Here is an 18,354-nt window from a genome sequence, read left to right as displayed (position 1 = left end):
TGGGTGATTTAAATCCCACTTCGACATCAAGTTTCCAACTCGTTTCCTTAGTCTCATTTACCTTGAATTTAAGCCACGAACCAGGATTCTACTGTATAAACTTCCAGGGATATTACAAAATGTTTGATGGGGCATCAATCATTCCAGGCGGAAATTGATTCCTTTTTTTTCTCGAGGGATCATATTAAACATTTCATTAGTATCGAGAGGAGGATCACCAGTAGACACAAAACAAACAGTTTCTTTCTGTCTTTATTAGAAAGTAGCGTTTGTGCTACATTAATAATATTTTTGTGGAAATAAAGAAGTTGTAAATTTTAAAATTTATATTTGAATCGAAATGTGGTTTTGAGTTAAATATTAGCGTGTTCATGTAATTAGTTTGTGTTTGTCATTACTATATATATTGCCATGTTACTAGAATTTGTAACTGAAGTTTACTAGTTGTGTTTTTTTATGATGGTTAGACATTTGTTGATTACAATATTGTATATAATGTATAATTTGAACTACATATTTTTCAGGTGTGAATAATTGTATATTTTAAGAATAAATTTCTAAAACAAATCATTGGCTTTATTTACTAGTTTCTACACCTCTAAAAATCTTTCTTTGTTGTATAATAGACCTTTAACTATATATGTATAATAGTCTTCTAAATTTATCCGTATAATAGAACTCCAACCATTTGTGTATAATAAACATATAATCATAGATGTCTAATTGACGTATAACGATATACGTATATTAGAATTTCATTCTAGACCAGTTACGGAGCACATTTACACGTCTAAAGTATGCGTTTAATAGTCGTATATTCTACATCTTTTGCCCACTGGGATGTGCCGATTTTAACTTGGCAAACCAAGATACACATTTTCTAATGAAGCCTTAATTAAAAGACGTTTCTCGAAAGCGTGTTATGTAAAAAAAGAGAAAAACGAAAATATATGGATGGTAATCTTTCAAAGCTGAAGATTTTACTTTTGAAAAATTGACATTTTATGTATGCAGATGCATTCGCTGGTTTTAGAACATTGCTGTACTTCCTGAATCATTTTCAGTATGATAAAGTGGTTGTAGATTTTTCTTTCAGGTTAGGACGCGAGTGTGTACATGTGTTTGATTTTCGTTTCACTGATTCTCATTGAAGATTTGGGAATTAACGACGAAAGAATCAGTTGCCTCGGAAAGCAGATGGTTTGGTTTTCAACGATATTGAAGACACGCCCATGTAGAGCAGCGGGTGATGATTTGTGCTATAAAAGACCAAGTGCTCAAAGTGACGTCTGCGTTTACCGTTTAGACTTTTCATCTCGGGCGCACTTTTAGAAAGCAAAGATAGAGCAGTTGTGTTGAACCGCTGTAACAGCTGTCAGCAGAGTGGTGCAACGGGAGTGTGCTGGGTCCATAACCCAGAGGTCGATGGCTCAAAACCATCCTCTGCTATATGCACGATTGATAAGCACACCATCAATTTAATGAAGTGCATCAAAACTGTTTTTCTCTCTCGTGTGTATGAAAGTGTCTTTCATCTTTACCAATAGCAGATGCCCAAATGTATCTTTGTATCTTTGGTTGTTCTGCGATCCTTCATAGTTTCCTCAATTCCTTCAAATGAACATTCATATCAAAGCAATTATGTATATATATATATTACAATTAAGGTACAGTACATATTAAAAATATCAACGCACATTTGTATAATGCTCATTTAATAATGATTGTCAAGGATTGTCAAGTTCTCCAACAAATCTGTGTTCTAATTTTAAAATATTTTTGCTAAGGATACAATGGGTGTATAAATGAATTCTCCCAACAGCCAGTTAAAGAAAAATTCCACATGTGAAGATGGTTTTCTTGGACATTGACTTAGGTACTTATTTGTTTACTTCTTGTAGTTGCACACGAGTAAAACACGAAGATTTCCTGCAACATTCAAGAGGGTTTGCGAAGAAATCCCTTCAATTTTTAGCGGAGATTATGTTTACATCATCACAATCTGAAGCGCGTCCCTGAGTGCGTTTGACCCACCAGCCCTTTGTTTAACAGCTGCACAGGGACACATTCCCATTGCTTTTCACAATTCACTGGCATTTTTTTGCAGCATTTCTTCTGTCCTGAGAAGCAAGATTTGTATTTTATCTTTCAGAATTTGTATGAATTTCTTGAAGTTCAAAAACAACTTGTTCCTGAAAAGAAATGAACACTTGCTTCAAAGTAAATCAAGACGTATGTGTCTCTTGCTGTGTGTGCTCTTATCTGTCCATCTCTCTCTCCTCTTCTCTCTGGCAGTCTGTGTAGAGTATCTGAAGGGGATGTAACACCACTTGGAAAAGAAGAAAAATTATCAGGAAAAATTCTCAGGAAAATTCTCAGGCAGAATAAAAAATCATTATTCTCTTCTCAGTCAGATTCACAGCTCTCACAGACCGTCTTATAAATTTACAATTAGATGAAGTCATGTAACAGTTTTACAGATAATTTAAATAATCAGACAGCAGTTTTGGCAGTGGATACATCTCCACATGGAAAGAAACTGAAATATATGTGCTCACTGCAAAGTAGGAAGAGGTGGTTAGACAGGCAAAACAACTTTGCAGATAATGTGAAGTGACATTGTTTTGTGTCAATCAGCTCACGGATTTCGCTTCATGTGCCTTAAGCTGTGCAATTTGTATGGTTGTTGAATGAGATTGGTTTCTTCACAAGCCCAGTCAATTGCCAGTGGAGAGCTTGCCGACACACACCTTCATGAAGACTCTCTTTAAGATTTAATTGTCAAGTCGCCTCCTTTGCATACAATAGTAGCACCGACACTAAGAGAAAGGATGAGAAATGGCGTTTATCAAGCGATTGCAGTGTTTGTTTGACTGAGGATCCTTGTGTGCTGAACTGGCCTCTGGAGAAGTGTAGTGCAGTAAAACAGAAGGTTTGTGTCTCTCAAGATTGTAACAGAACAGAACAATACAATTACAATACTTTTAGGAGAGTAAATATTACTGGTGCATCACAGTTCTTATAATGGTGAAAACAGGAGCACCTTCTCGACATTTTTGACTGAAGTATTTAAACGGAAAGAAATACTATCACTATGCAATTCATAAATGCAATTGAGCTCCTCTAAATGTTCTAATCTGATGAAACAATGTATGGAATAAGGTGACAATATCGCAATTCATTCAAATGCACAAGATTAATTTTCAGCAACAAAAAAAGTGCTCGGAAATATTTTACAAGAATGAAACCTTACATTCACCTAAATAAACATTCACCCTCTACATTAGCAGAGAACAGTAGGACAGAAGGTTAGTGTCACTGGACACTACGTCAGAAAAGCCGATCTCTTGTCCCTCATTATGCAGGCTTGCCCACTCATGATGAACTGTCCTCCAGCGATATTCAGCTGCCATCATCGACTCAGACATGACGTTCATGTACATATTATAACTTAATATGACACTGCGTTACAATAATTTGATAAAAAAAACTGGTGAAAAAATAATAATCAAATATTTCTTTCCTTCTTTTAGTAGATAAAGACTTTGTCCAAAAAAGAAGCATTTATTCCTTTCATCTCCTACCAGCCCTTACAAGTCACCCAGTTTTTAATTTAGAGGTGGATTAAAGCTCTAGTCTCTTTGGGGGTGTGAGTTGGAATCCCACTGCTGCCAAATATCTCCAACTATCTCAGTGTTAAGAAGCAAAAAACACACATTTGCTGCAGAAGGAACAGGATAATTTGTGCCATTCAGCCTTATAGCGTGATGTCATTTTCTCATGCTCATTTTTAGATGCTTGTGATCGAATCTATGATTCTTATGAGTGTGCTCACCCTCCATAAAGGTAGAACAGATACAGATGCAGCCATTCAAAATGAGAATCTACTGCGAGTTACCGTAAATTCTCCTATAATACCACAATAAAATAATAGTATCCAGAATTTCCGCAAGGTGGAGCTAATAAAGCTCAACCTCTCATGTTTGAGCTGTCGCCATCAAAGTCTTTAACGAAGATATTACTAATAGTATTAATAATGAATGACCTTGGACAAGCTGTAAACTCAAAGTATTGCCCTGGACCACATTCTTTTTTTCATTGGCCGTCTTTGTAAAAGTAACACCACAGCATTTCGCAATCACGCATTGGTTTCCAATCGTGCAAAGTACAGTAATTTTTGAGAATCGATTCACCATGCCTTTCACATGCTCATAAAAGAGATTGATTTAGGAACATAAACATATTAACGTATGCAAACTGTACTGTATACAGTATGTATATGTATATTTAATGTCTTAACTGTGCCCATTTAAGTATTGAATATGTATATGGAATTTTACCACTGAAGGGAAATCTTAGTACCTGAGCATAAAAAGAATAGGAGCATACTGTAACGTGTGTGAAGGCCATAAACAATATTAATTTTGGAACTTAAACATACAGTATATGGCTGGTCTCGGTACTTTAAAGAAAACATACACACCAGTATTCCATTTCTCCCTAAACATTTTAAGCATCGAAGTCTTTAACTAACGTCATACCGGAGTCAACAAGCATACTTTTAGAATTTGATTAAAAGGGAATATAATATGGAATCAAGTATCTAAAGAAATTAATAACGATATAATTATATTCATGTACCGCAACACAAGAATAGTACATGCTGTACATTGTTGATAATGTTTCTGTAGTGCTTTTTCAGCACTCTCCATGTGACCTTGCTGGTGGTGCAGTGGGTTAGGTTCTTGATTCCTACTGTATATCACATTGTCTGTGATCAAATCCTGCTGGAGCCATGACTTTTTTTTTAACAAATATTTGTTTGAAAAAATGAAACGTTTTCCTGAGTCAGAGATTAAATAAAACCTCACTCGCACCAAACAAATTTATATTTCTAAATATCACAACATGATCGAATTTAAGTCATTTTAATAACAATGAATAGTCACCTAGGTGTTACAATATAAACATTTAGATTGATTTAAATCGCATTTTGATTTAAATCGCAAACGCGGGTTTAAATATGTGTTTTTTGATTCACAATCAGACAAATGCAACATAAATTGATATTTTTGTCTTCTAAGTATCTTAATACATTTTCAGCATAGCTTTCTCCCCGTTTAGATTTATTTTTCTTGGGATCTTGGGATCAAATGTGGAAAGATTAGATTGTAATCGTTTTTATTTTTTAAATACATTTTAGAAAAGTGTAATCTATACTAAAAAGCTGTACACCACCTGCTATAAAGATACATATTGTAATACTTTCGGGTTCAGATAGGACAGACACAAGAACTCAGACTAAAATCAAAGTCTGTTAAAGCTTTGATTTTATATATCACCTTTAAAAGTGGCACAGCCAGCACAGACAAGCATCGCATATCTAAGGAAATAGCAGTATAACCTTGTTCATGCACAAACAGTGGCATGTTACATTATTAATTTGGGTGTCTCCTCTTGCCAGAAAGCTCTAAATTGCATTTTGAGTGCGGTTTTTGACTTTTTTTAAATTGCCACCCGTAAATAAAGCTGATACTGTTTAGACTTCTAATTATTTTAAACTGTATTACAGCAGCACAATGCAACGTAAATTGCATAAATGCACTTGGAATCTGTCCAAGCCCTACTTTGTCAGGCATTTTCTTTTACTGTAACGGACATAAAACCTCCCTTGCTTTTAACAGAGTTTCATACGAAACTACGAAAATTATTTAAACTTATCATTCAACAGAGCTCGAAATATCACAAGTATCCTCAAGAGCACAGACTGTATTAAAAGTATACTAGTGACAAACTAGTATACTTTAGATATTTTTTTCTGAACGGGGGAAAATCTGATCATGTTTCTCTATAACAATAATAAAAAACATTATTTTACATATCACCTTTATGTGATATCACCTTAAGGACAGCACATACAAGGGTTAATTGCACAATGGACCGCACAAAGAAATTTAAAATAGTCTTCTTTAGGTGTGAGGGCAGGAGTGGATCGCAGCCGGCATAATCAACAAATTAGGAAAACAAAGAACAGGACAGGTGAGACGTGTATCCAGAGAGCGAGTGATCAGAAAAAGGAACAGCTGTTACACCCAGATTTTACGCTCTCTCTCTCTAATCTAAGTGGTGAGAAAGCTGTGCTCAATTATAACTAAGGGACTTTAAAGTAAAAAGAGATGCTTCATATTGCTTGACTAATTTTAAAAACTAAGTTATAAATGCAGATGCTCTCTCTTAATATCTAATATCTTTAGAGGCTGTACAGTATGCATTACAATATAAACATTTACTGTCAACCTTTAAATCATCAATTGATTTAAAGACAATCTGTCAAAGCGCAATGAAACCTATTACTTGATTCTTATGGACTCCCAGTCCCGCCAGGGATTAAAAAATAACATAGAATCGCGTATCTAAAGAAATAACAGAATACAGTAACTATGTTCATGCACAAACAATAGCATGTTACATTATTAATTTGGGGGTTTCCTCTTGCCAGAAAGCGCTAAATTGCATTTTGCCTCAACACTCCATACTCAACAACGATAATTCACAAACAGCCAGAACATTAACTCCACATTCCCAAATAGACCTCATTTCCATAGCCCCACCCCTTATGCAAACCCAACATCCCTCCTCTGTTCTCTCTCTCTGCTGGCGTTTGTAATCGTTTTTATTTTTAAATAAATTTTAGCAAAGTCATGTATTTTAAAAATCTTAAGATTTCTTTATTTATGTCTTTAGTGGTTTCATTTGTGACAAAGGCCAAACTTTCTTGGAAAAATGTATTTTATGTAAACCATGTTTGCTATTAATTCATTTAGGGCTAGAATATGTTCATTGTCTTCCAACGAAAGAAGGGTTCCTTCAAAACGCGATTTAAATCAATATAAATGTTTATATTGTAACGCCTAGGTGACTATTCATTGTTATTAAAATGACTTAAATTCGATCATGTTGTGATATTTAGAAATATAAATTTGTTTGGTGCGAGTGAGGTTTTATTTAATCTCTGACTCAGGTAAACGTTTCATTTTTTCAAAGAAATGTTCGTTAAAAAAAAAGTCATGGCTCCAGCAGGACTTGATCACAGACAAGGAGTCAGGAACCTAACCCACAGTGCCACCAGCAAGGTCACACGCAAAGTGCTGAAAAAGCACTACAGAAACATTATCAACAGACAATGTACAGCGTATAATATTCTTGTGTTGCGGTACATGAATATATCGTTATTAATTTCTTAAGATACGCGATTCCATATTATATTCCCTTTTAATCAAATTCTAAAAGTATGCTTGTTGATTCCGGTATGACGTTAGTTAAAGACTTCGATGCTTAAAATGTTTAGGGAGAAATGGAACACTGGTGTGTATGTTTTCTTTAAAGTACCGAGACCAGCCATATACTGTATGTTTAAGTTCCAAAATTAATATCGTTTATGGCCTTCACACGCGTTACAGTATGCTCCTATTCTTTTTATGCTCAGGTACTAAGATTTCCCTTCAGTGGTAAAATTCCATATAAATATTCAATACTTAAACGTGCACAGTAAAGACATTTACTGTAAATCTTTCTACAACCGACCAACGGACCACGAGTGCCCCTGTCAGTCAACCAATCACGTACTGCAGTATTTTGCTTCATCGCGCGTCACGATGTGCGACGCCGTAGACAATTTACTCCGGTACGTGTCTGTACAGCGCACTTTGAATGGCTGCATCTGTATAACGTGCCACGTTTTCAGAGAATCGCATTAAATACAGGTCAGAAGAAGGCGACAAAGTGTCCACTAGGCAGTTCAGCGATTTCAACGGTGTTCTCTGTTGTTTAGGTCCAGAATGACACCCGTTACAACCAGGAAACACACAGTGTCAGGCATCAAAAAGACTTCCCAAAACCCTGATCCTCTCCTTGATCCAGTGATGGCATCCAGACATTTCCTGCAACAAAGCCAGGATACGGTCTTCAACAACACGAGTGAAAAGCTAATTCCCAACCTTTGCAATCCTTTGCAAAGAAGGACCGCATGTGCTCAGTGTTAAATGCACTGTTCATTATTAATAATAATAATAATCTTTACATTATATAGCGCCTTTAAAGGTGGCTTTTCAAAGAGCTTTACAGAATGACAACAATAAAGTTAAAAAAATACACAAGATAAGCAGCATGAGAATACACAGTTAGAGGAGACAATAGATGGTGGTATTAAATACAGTAGGAACAGAGGGGTAAAGAATAGTTTATTAAAGGCTCTTCTAAATAAGAGGGTTCTGAGTCTGGATTTGAAGGAGCTTAGAGAAGGTGACTCTCTGATATTCTTGGGGTTAAAGATCCAGAGCTTTGGGGCAAAACAGGAGAAGGCCCTGTCACCCATAGAGTGTAGATGGACTGGGGGACAGATAGGAAATCACAATTAGAAGAGCGAAGGTTATGAGGTGGGGAGTAGGGCGATAACCCAGACAGGTATTGAGGTGCCAAGCCATCGAGAGTCTTATAGGTGAGAATGAGGATTTTGAAGTTGACAGGAAGCCAGTGCAAGGACTCCAGGACAGGAGTAATGTGATCACAGTCCAGTGCTAATTTCTTTCTTGTGGCTGCTGGTTCATTTTCAACTGTGGACTCTTAAGAAATCCCTTATTTGACTTGATCAACACCAATCCCTAGAGGATTTCGAAAGGTTGAATCAAAATGATCCGTGATTTTGGTGGGACTCAAACCCACAACCTTTGAATGACTTCATTCTATCAAGGCCCAAAAGTCCAACGCACTCTCCGTTGTAGCCATAACTCTACAAAACAGCTACAGAAAGCTGTAACTCATGCTTCTCCCATTGTCTTTAAATTAAGCTCCATAAATATTGACAATGAGTGGCCTGTTGTCTACGAATAGATACCGGTGGGATTCGCACCCAGGGTCTCCTGGTTTTTAGTGAGGTGTCTTAACCAGCTAAGCCACGGCGCCAAACCTGCCAAATGTTATCCACCACTTTAAACACCTGTACGTTGCTGGCTCAACAAATAATCCTTTTTGAAGTTTAAGGAGAGGATTTCTTTGTCAATTCAATTAAACGTTTCAGAAATGCTGAACGATTGATGTGTTTCACGCGCAGCGCGGGCTCTCCTTTGCTTACAAATATTTTTTTTTACACCAATTTACTCAACTACGATTTTTGCTGAGCATTTTGTTTGATTGCTTCCTATTTTATACTGCGCTGATTTCTGTATTGTTCAATTTCCCTGTTGATATAAATTTCTTGTTTTGTAAGACAAGAAGACCGGCTGTCCTGACCTTACCTTGCACTGGAGCCGCTCTTTTCTTTCCAAAGGCGCAGAGAGAGATACTACCGCAGGTAACACCCCGTGAGAAACATCATGAGCATCTGTAAAAGCTCTCTACCTGCCCGCTCCCCACACCGACGTGTGTGAGCAGGGATTTATAGGGACATTCTGAAGTGTAGTAACATTTTATCGTTACATACTTTTCTGTGCAGTTAGTTCTCCTTCAACTCTGACCGACAACGGAGGTCGTTTTTAATACAGGAGTAAAGGCACACTGCACATCTGGAAAACATCACGTACAGGTATAGGGAGAGCGACATCAGTGATTGGAAGGTAGGAAGTTTCAGGTCACTTTTTTATTATAGATTCAAGCAGCCCTGGATACCTTTTCAAGAAACATTTCAGAATCCCAGTCACATCCAGTATGATTGCTACAGAGGTCTACAGAATACAATCAGAATACTGTTTGTGCGTTACATAAAACACACCGCCCAAAACATTTCTAAAACAGGAATTACATGTTTCTGAATGCGCCCTCCTTTATAAATAAAATAAAAGGTCTGAAGCCTGCTCCAAAGAAGCACTATATTCAGAGCTGACAAAGATGTGATAGGAAACATCTCGGAAAACGAAGATGCAGTCATTTCCACGCGTCGCACAACAAGAGCTGAACCCACCCGACGTTCTCCAAAAGAGTAAGGTGTTGGGAGTGTGGCTGGGTGGTCTAAGTGCTGGGTTTGTGCTCCATTTTCTTCGCTGGGTTAGGTTTGAATCTTGCCGCAGCTAAGTGTTGGTGGGTTAAGACCTTCCTTCTATTGCGAGTTCAATGGGTAAAAGCTTTGCTTGACAGTCTGTCGAGAGACTGAACTAGGTGTTTCAAGATAGATTTTGTCAGCTTAACATCAAGGCATAAAAAAGCCTCATTTTGTGTTCCCAACAGCAATGCTCTTTGGTCCCTTCAGCATTATGCAGGGAACAACATCTGCCGTGATCACTTTTGAGTCAGTGTGAATTGTAGTGTACCGCAATTGTTTTTAAAATTGGTTCTGTAGGCATGGTGCATTTGTCTGTGAAACTTGAATGCTGTGCTTTTTCACGCAGAATCATCGGCAGGAGCAAAGCTTATTCAATCTTTGCGCACAGCGCTCCATCAGAAATACTTTGTCCAAGTTTTGAAGAGATTGTGGGATTCTCTGCACACGTTCACATCGTGTACCTCAGACAACAACACCATTCGATGGGAAATTGATTCTGCTTCTTGCAGTTGTTCCTGTGGTTGTGATAGTTACAAAGTTGCACTTTCCTCCACCTTATGCTATAGTATTCACTGGGTGAGCTTCATCAATTGGCTCAGAAAGGTCAACTGTGCTTCGGAAAAAATCAGCAGCAGTGTGTTTTTAAATCAGGCTAGCGTTAGTCATTTTAATTAACATGAATATACTGTAAGGTCTTGGTACATGGGATTGGATTTCATCCACAATTTAAAAAAGGGCAAATTATATTTACAGGCTTCAGACACTTTTTAATACAAAAGTGACCTAAAACTCTGTAACTTTCAGGTTAGTTTGAACCTGTAATGAAAAAGGGGCCAAAAACTTCCATTCTGTGATGTAACTGTCTCTAAAGTCGGACGTGATGTTTCACGGATGTGCAGTGTGCCTTTTCTCTTGTCATGTTCAAAATGACTTGCTGTGTAATTTCCTGAATGCGTGTCCTGTACTGCTCTGTTATTTCATTTAGATTATCTATGTGGTGTACAGATAAAACCAAACTGCATGGTCTAATTTCTGGGTTCGGCACCAGCTGAACCTGAACATACATCAGCCAATCTCAACATGATTTGAACACACAACCTTTTGATGTGGTATCAGATGCACTACCATTGCACCATGAGGTCACTCCCCATAAGTGCTTTTAATTCCCCCAAGGAGAAAAATCAGCGTCCCTGAAAAATATATTTTTTTTTCATTCTCTCCTGTGAGAAGCGCCGCTCTTCCAACGAGGGTCTCTTCTTCCCAGACCACAGATTATTTTTCCTGTCTGGCTCTCACACAGAGAGCAGACACACTGTCTCCACTAATGTGTTTACTACATCTATAGATCTGACCCCCTTACAGCCCTGATATTCCTGGACAGGATCCCATATTGAGCAGTATTTCTCGCGTTCTGAACTTACAGTGTGTACACAATGTACTTTATACACAAAGTAAGTGTTTTCGTAACTCTTGAACGTTTTGTGAAAATGTTACTGGCATGCCAAAATCGCCCCCTCAACTGAACAGTCCCACCCCCCTCAGTTTTGGATAAAAGGTTTGGATAAAAAGTTTTTGAACACTTTCACTTACTTAACTTGTGCCATAAAAAAATAGTTGTACTTTGTCAATGGTCAGATAACTACACTAACCCCGAATTCACAGTTGCTACATCAGACTGTTTGATGTGCAGGAGGGCTATCTGTCCAAGAACAGCACGTTACATAGTGTCTATGTTTTGGGGTGTCAACATTATTACGACCTTATTTGCTCAGGTGGACCACTGCCTTGCAGTAGTTTATCCTTATACTTACAATTGTTATATAACTAGGACTGTAGTTATAGATGTTTGTACTTTCTGTTGGTTTTACAATGATTTCTTAATGATTCAGAACCTCGTTACTGTTGATGTTGTTGCAAAAATGAACACATATGGTTGATGCTCCAGGCAAAAATAATCACGTGAGTTCTGATGAACGTGGAACTGTTCTTCATCGCTAAATACCAGATTGCTTGTTGTTATCTTCTGACATGAAATACTAATCAGTGGCATGCTTGCAAGAATTCACTTGGATGGTTGCAACGGCTCCGTTTAAACCAAAATATCACTGCCCCCCTCAGGATTTCAGATGCCCCCCTACAGATCATTCACCTGGCGCCAGTCCTGGGTATAATGATGAACAAAGCTGCCTTGAAAGCAGTGAATCCGGGTGTGATTCCCACCTGATCCATCGACAAACGTTTTCCAATGAATCTTCGATCGATTTAAAAAAGTCTTGAAGCTGGTAGGCTAGGGAAGAAGCACTGTTTCAGTGCACTAAGGAAAATGTGCTACTGTGCTGTGTCGCTCCAGTAGCGCAATTGGTCAGGTTGGGGTGCTTTTAAAGCGGAGTTATGTCGAGGTTGTGAGTTCAATCATCACGTGGAGTAGTTTCTGTTTTCAGCTACAGAAACTTGCTGTTGAATTTAAGTCTGTTCTTGTGTTGCTTTTTCCGCTCGATGGAGCTGTGTTAATGCAGGCACACCTGCTTCCACGTCAAGTTATTTTATTGTTGCTCACAAACCAACACACTGCAGACACCTCTGATATTGTCACTGCTTGTGGGCCACATGTTCCTGCTGTCAGCCTACCATGTTCATGCACATCTAGAAATATTACTGTTACAGTATAGGAGCGAACAAACAAAATGAAAGCACACCAAGTTTAAAAAGGTCAAAATGTGTCAAAGCCCTTCCTCGACGAGGATGGGGTTCAAACCTACTTGTGCAGAGTATCATGTACTAAGAGAAGAGTGCTTTAACCACTAGGCCACCTCCATACACACTTTAGCCCCTTCCGGACATGAGTTGGCCTCTTTCCCCATACTCGAGGGTAATTTTCCACTTCCACCTACAATTTCAACATTTACCTTGTGAGATGTCAAACCACAGAGCCTGTGCTGCGCTTCAGTGTTAGCTGTAGTGGACAGCCCATTGAACATAAAAAGCATATTGAACTCCTTTGACATAAGCCATTTCTTGTCACTTTGCTCAGCGAGCAGGCTCAGCGCACACTGAATGCAGGTGTCTCAGAGCAATTGAGATGTGTCCAAGTGGCTGTAAAAGGGATATCTGATGCCAAGGCTTAGTTCACTGGTTGGAGTATTCTCGGTCGCATTTAATGGCAACGTCATGGCAACGTCAGCTCAAACCACCAAATGGAGACGGGCATGCCGACAAGCTGACCCTGCTGATGCAGGATTAACACTAGGATGCGAGAATGCTGTGGCTTAGTTGGTTAAAGCACCTGCCTAGTAAACAGGAGATCCTGGGGTTGAGTCCCAGTGGTGCCTGTCTTGCCACACAGTTTATCATTATGGACAGCAACATGCTTCTACATTAAATTTAATGGAAGTGTTCATTTAATTTTTGGAGCAACTTGTTTTTTAAAAAATCCATACAAATTGCAAAAGATAAAATACTCATCTGTTTTGTCATTGCAGAGGAATTAGTGCCAGCTGGCAAGGAAACGAAAAAGATTTTTTTGTCTTTAGCCAAAAACCTGTGAATGTAGAAGAAAGGTGATGTGCGTTAGTTTCTATGGCACAGTCAGTCAGCGTATCCTTCAGTTAAACATAACGTTGGTAAATCAAAAGTCCCCAGAGACGCATTTCAAATTAATCCGACCTCAACACCGTCTCCCCTAAATGTGATGGGGTTTCTTTGGATATCCTTAAGCATCCTGATAGTTGCAGAGATTTCAAACTTTTGGCACAAGTCAAACTACAAGAAGTTAATAGTTGAGCACCTAAGTCAATATAACGGGAATGTGACTATGTAAACTTAAATAGTATTCAAAATATTGCAATTTTGTTGTAGTTTAAAAAGATATTTTAGCTGGGGATCCTCAAATGATGAGAGTAGAAAAGAGAACTATTCGACACCATCAGGAGTGCTTAACATGTGATAAAAGTGTTTTTTAATCACAAAGTGAAAATAGTGAATTTGTTTTTCACTTAGGCGTTCATTAAAAGCTCATTAAACAATGAAGGAGAGGCTCGTGTTCCGAATTCTCTTCGTGTCTCATTGTCTTGCTTTGATTTTTAAAATGTACACTGTTGGCTATTCACTCTTCCTAACACAATTAAAGAGCCGAGTTTAGTTCAGAGGTAAAGCATCTCATGCATCGTTTTCTATCACCAGCATCTCCACTCTGGATTTCTTTTTAAGCGCGATATCTTTTCTGTGATTTTTTTTCGTTTGAATTCCCTCATGTGTGAATTTCAGCGCGACACATAAACTCGTTTGTCTGTTTTAAAGAGATGCAATTTTTAAAACAGACAAAATGAAAGACTAACTAAATACACATAGAAAACGTGCACCTAATTGAGAAAATTTGGACTGGGGCGATGTATTATTGTAGCGGCGCAAGCTCACAGTGGTGCACTTGAGGAATGCGGTACAAGGGCCAGTGGTGCATTGGATAACGCATCTGATTACGGATCAGGAGACTGTAGGATCGTAATGCTCTTAAACCCAGTACCATAACCGTAGTGTGTTCAGTCCTACACAACCTTTCTATCGACTGAATAAGCCTCCTGTTCCATCTCCATCTTCTTCCCACACATTCCGGCTATTTCAGCACCGTTATTGTTGGACCACAGTCACAGATACGTAAGGGACACTATTCTGAAGAACCGTCTTAAATAAATAACGTTGCAAAAGGTAACAATAAGGGTTTCTTAATGTAACCTTACATTTGGCCGTACAATACAATTTTCTGTACCCTCAAAAAACTAAAAAAAAAATATTACTGCTTTCTCCTGAGAAACACAAGTGTAGTGTCAAATCACAATAAATAATACAACAAATATACTAAATTAACACCCAGATATGACAACACACAGCTATGACAGAACACATTGAAGACTTAAAAGCCCTTTAAATTTTTATTTCCTTAATTTCCATTCTCTTCCCTCCCCAGGATAACTGAAAACTAACTATAATAAAGACTGTATATGCATTACTTGTAATACAGCTACTAATAAAGATATACATGGAACTTAATTATGAATAAATAACACTTTTATTAATAAATACGTGTAATGATAACATTCATTGTGAATATTTGTGGTGTCTGGAAAGCAATTTTAGTTAAATATAATAATAATTTTCAAGCAAGTGGTGCATAACCTTGTTACTTAATGAGTACATTATTTCCATTACTTTCAAGACAGTTCTAATGTGATCAATTGTTCTGCTTAGTCCGCTACTGAGTTGCTTAAAACCTATGAAGAGGTGGTTTAAGCTAGACTCCTAATGCAGTAACATCTAACGGGCAGCAGCTGTTATTTTAGGTTTGTTGCAATTGAGAACAGGTTTAGTACAGAGTTGCTGACAAATTTCAATGGAGTTTATTGAATATAAGTTTATTGCAATTGACCCATTGTAGCTACCAATCAGCAGCAAGGAAAAACAAACTTCACTTGTGCCTGTCAAAAAAAAGGAAACAGAGTAGTAGTTTATGTGGTAATTTCAGGTACTGTACAATGTAAGAACTAATGTTAACTACTCCCATAGTAATGCGTGGGGTCCTATCAATAGAAAAAAACAATTGTTGTAACCCGAAAATACAACAAACACAAAACAAGAAGTCTTCCAGGAACCTAGGTAAATCCCGGTAGTTGTCTAACAACTACGAAAAAAAAAACCAAACGCAACAACTTCAAAAGAAAAAGAACATTAAAAACAAATCTGGGGAACAACAAAAACACAGAGTCTAATGCGAGAGCTTTTTCAAGTCTTCAGTGCTCCTCTCGTCTCAGTAGACCTCTCTCATATATTTGTGTACAGGTCAGCTGGAGATACACAGCTGATGGTAATTTAAGTAGGAAGCTGCGTCAGCATGCATGGGCTTCAAAGGAAAAAGTCAAGGTTTATTCCATGCTGAAAAGAGAAGGAAACACAATGTTTCAGCTGTGGAGCCTTATTTGATTGTGACTCGAAGTAAACCTTTACTTCTTCGTTTGATGTTAATTTATCTTCATCAGATACCTGATAGTATCTAAACTTAACAGTTGCTTTCAGTAGCTAAAGCTCTAGGTGAGGCTTGAACTCACAACCTCGGCATGACTCCGCTGTGCACTACTGTATAAGTACCAAACACGGACCGATTGCGCCACTGGAACTGTGCAAAGTATGCAGAAACACAGGGTGAAACCGGTTTCGGTTGTGGATCCATCTATACATGGGGAACACTAAAATAGCAAGGAAAATACAAGAAAAGAAACTGAAAGAATTGTGCTAACAGCAAAGGGGGACGGAGGGAGGTGGTCGGACAAGTAAATCAGCCTGGCAGATTATTTGTATCGTCATTTTTTGAGTCAATCAGCAAACAGATTTCTCTTCATGTGCCTTAAACTGTGCAGTTTGTATCTTCGTTGTAGATAGGTTTCTTCAGAAGTCCAGTAAACTGACAATAATGGAGAACTAGCTGACGCACCCCGTCGTGAAGACCCTCTGTAAGGTGATTACACGTTTCATTTTCAAGTCGCCTCCTTTACACGCAATTGCAGCCCGGACACTGAGAGAAAGCAGGAGAAATGGCTTCAATTTCAACGTGAAAGCACAGTACAGGCTCGATGGCTTCACATCTCCCATCAATCAAATAAAATTGCAGTAAAGCGATCTAAATATGACTCTGAAGTACTGGGAAAGATGATTATTTTGAGCGTGCCTCCCAGGGTCTGCTACGAGGCTGAAGTTACAGTAGCTTCTTATTCACCAGCTTCTTATGCGTGTTTTTCGTTCCACCTTAAATGGTGCTGCTGTGATGTTATGTCACCTTTCGCCTGTAGATGGCTCTCTTCAATCAGTACTAATCCGGCTGGAATACTGTAGACATCTTCACTGAAAGGGGATATCCAAATAGCGACTGTCCAAATTATATTTTTGTATGGAAATATTTCAGAAAATCGCAAACCAATTTTAAAAACTCACCACAACACAGACTTACACTGGGAAAAGATGATTGCACTTTCTGCTTATTGCTACGGCCTTCCCCCCGATTATGAAAATGTCTCACAGTTCTGACACCGCCGTGTGAAAGACAATGTAACAGACTATCAAAATCCTGAAGTACAAGAAATTTTAATGCACCAGTTTTTTAAATATGACCCTCTGATCCTGGCATGTCAGAATACATTTCGAAAAAGTATGGCATGAATTGCACGAATTGCAATGGCACAAATTGTTGAGAATATCACTGACCTTGCCGATATTTGCAGGGGATACGAGTGTTTTGCACATGTTGAACTACGACACGTCAAAATTGAGCTCCTTAGTCAATATCACAGGGAATGTCCAATAATGACGAACATCAGAAGCTTCAAGGAAACTTAGACTTCGACATGGAGTTTTATCTTCGAATGGAGGTTGGGAGAATTCATTTATACTCTCGTTGCTCATTAGCTAAACTATTTAAAAAATATATGACACAGATTTGTTCGAGAAAATTGTAATTGCCTTAAAGAGAGTCTTCTTGAAGATGTGCACCAGCTAGCTCTCCACTGTCAATTGACAGGACTTGAGAAGAAACTGTTCCCATACAACCAACATACAAATTACACATCTTAAGGAACATGAAGAGAAATCCGTGTACTAAATAACATAAAACTGTCGCTGCAAATTATCACCAAGCTGTTTTATGTGTCTGACCACCTCTTTCCTACTTTGCAGCGAGCACAAATCTTTCTGTTTCTTCATCGCAATTTTACTGTCTCTTTCCCCCATGTGGAGATGGATCCACAGCTGAAACTTTAGGTCAGTTCCTGTTACTCTGTCCGATTGAAAGAGCTGTATTAAAGGCACTCCCATCTCTGCAGGAAAGTTATTGCTGCTCTCAACACAATATACTGCAGCCAAATATAGCGATACTGTCACTGCCTGTGGGCCACGTGTTCCTGCTGGCAGTCTATTATGTCATGTTCATCCACACCCAGAAACATTACTTCATCGCTATTTTACTGTCCCCCATGTGGAGATGGATCCACAGCCGAAACTTTAGGTCAGTTCCTGTTACTCTGTCCGATTGAAAGAGCTGTATTAAAGGCACTCCCATCTCTGCAAGAAAGTTAATGCTGCTCTCAACACAATATACTGCAGCCAAATACAGCGATACTGTCACTGCCTGTGGGCCACGTGTTCCTGCTGGCAGTCTATTATGTCATGTTCATCCACACCCAGAAACATTACTTCATCGCTATTTTACTGTCCCCCATGTGGAGATGGATCCACAGCCGAAACTTTAGGTCAGTTCCTGTTACTCTGTCCGATTGAAAGAGCTG

At 38.4% G+C, this 18,354-nt stretch overlaps 1 long non-coding RNA gene across 1 annotated transcript in view; it reads left to right on the top strand.

Moving 5' to 3' along the window:
* The window catches only part of LOC148638367 (uncharacterized), a 244,654-nt gene that overhangs the window by 25,922 nt on the left and 200,378 nt on the right, over positions 1 to 18,354 (top strand). The gene's annotated exons all lie outside the window — the stretch shown is intronic.

This window comes from Lepisosteus platostomus, assembly GCF_059453375.1.
Source record: "Lepisosteus platostomus isolate fLepPlt1 chromosome 5 unlocalized genomic scaffold, fLepPlt1.hap1 SUPER_5_unloc_1, whole genome shotgun sequence".
In the NCBI taxonomy this organism is placed as follows: domain Eukaryota; kingdom Metazoa; phylum Chordata; class Actinopteri; order Semionotiformes; family Lepisosteidae; genus Lepisosteus; species Lepisosteus platostomus.
The sequence above is the reverse complement of the archived record's forward strand: the minus strand, read 5'-3'. Positions and strand labels throughout refer to the sequence as shown.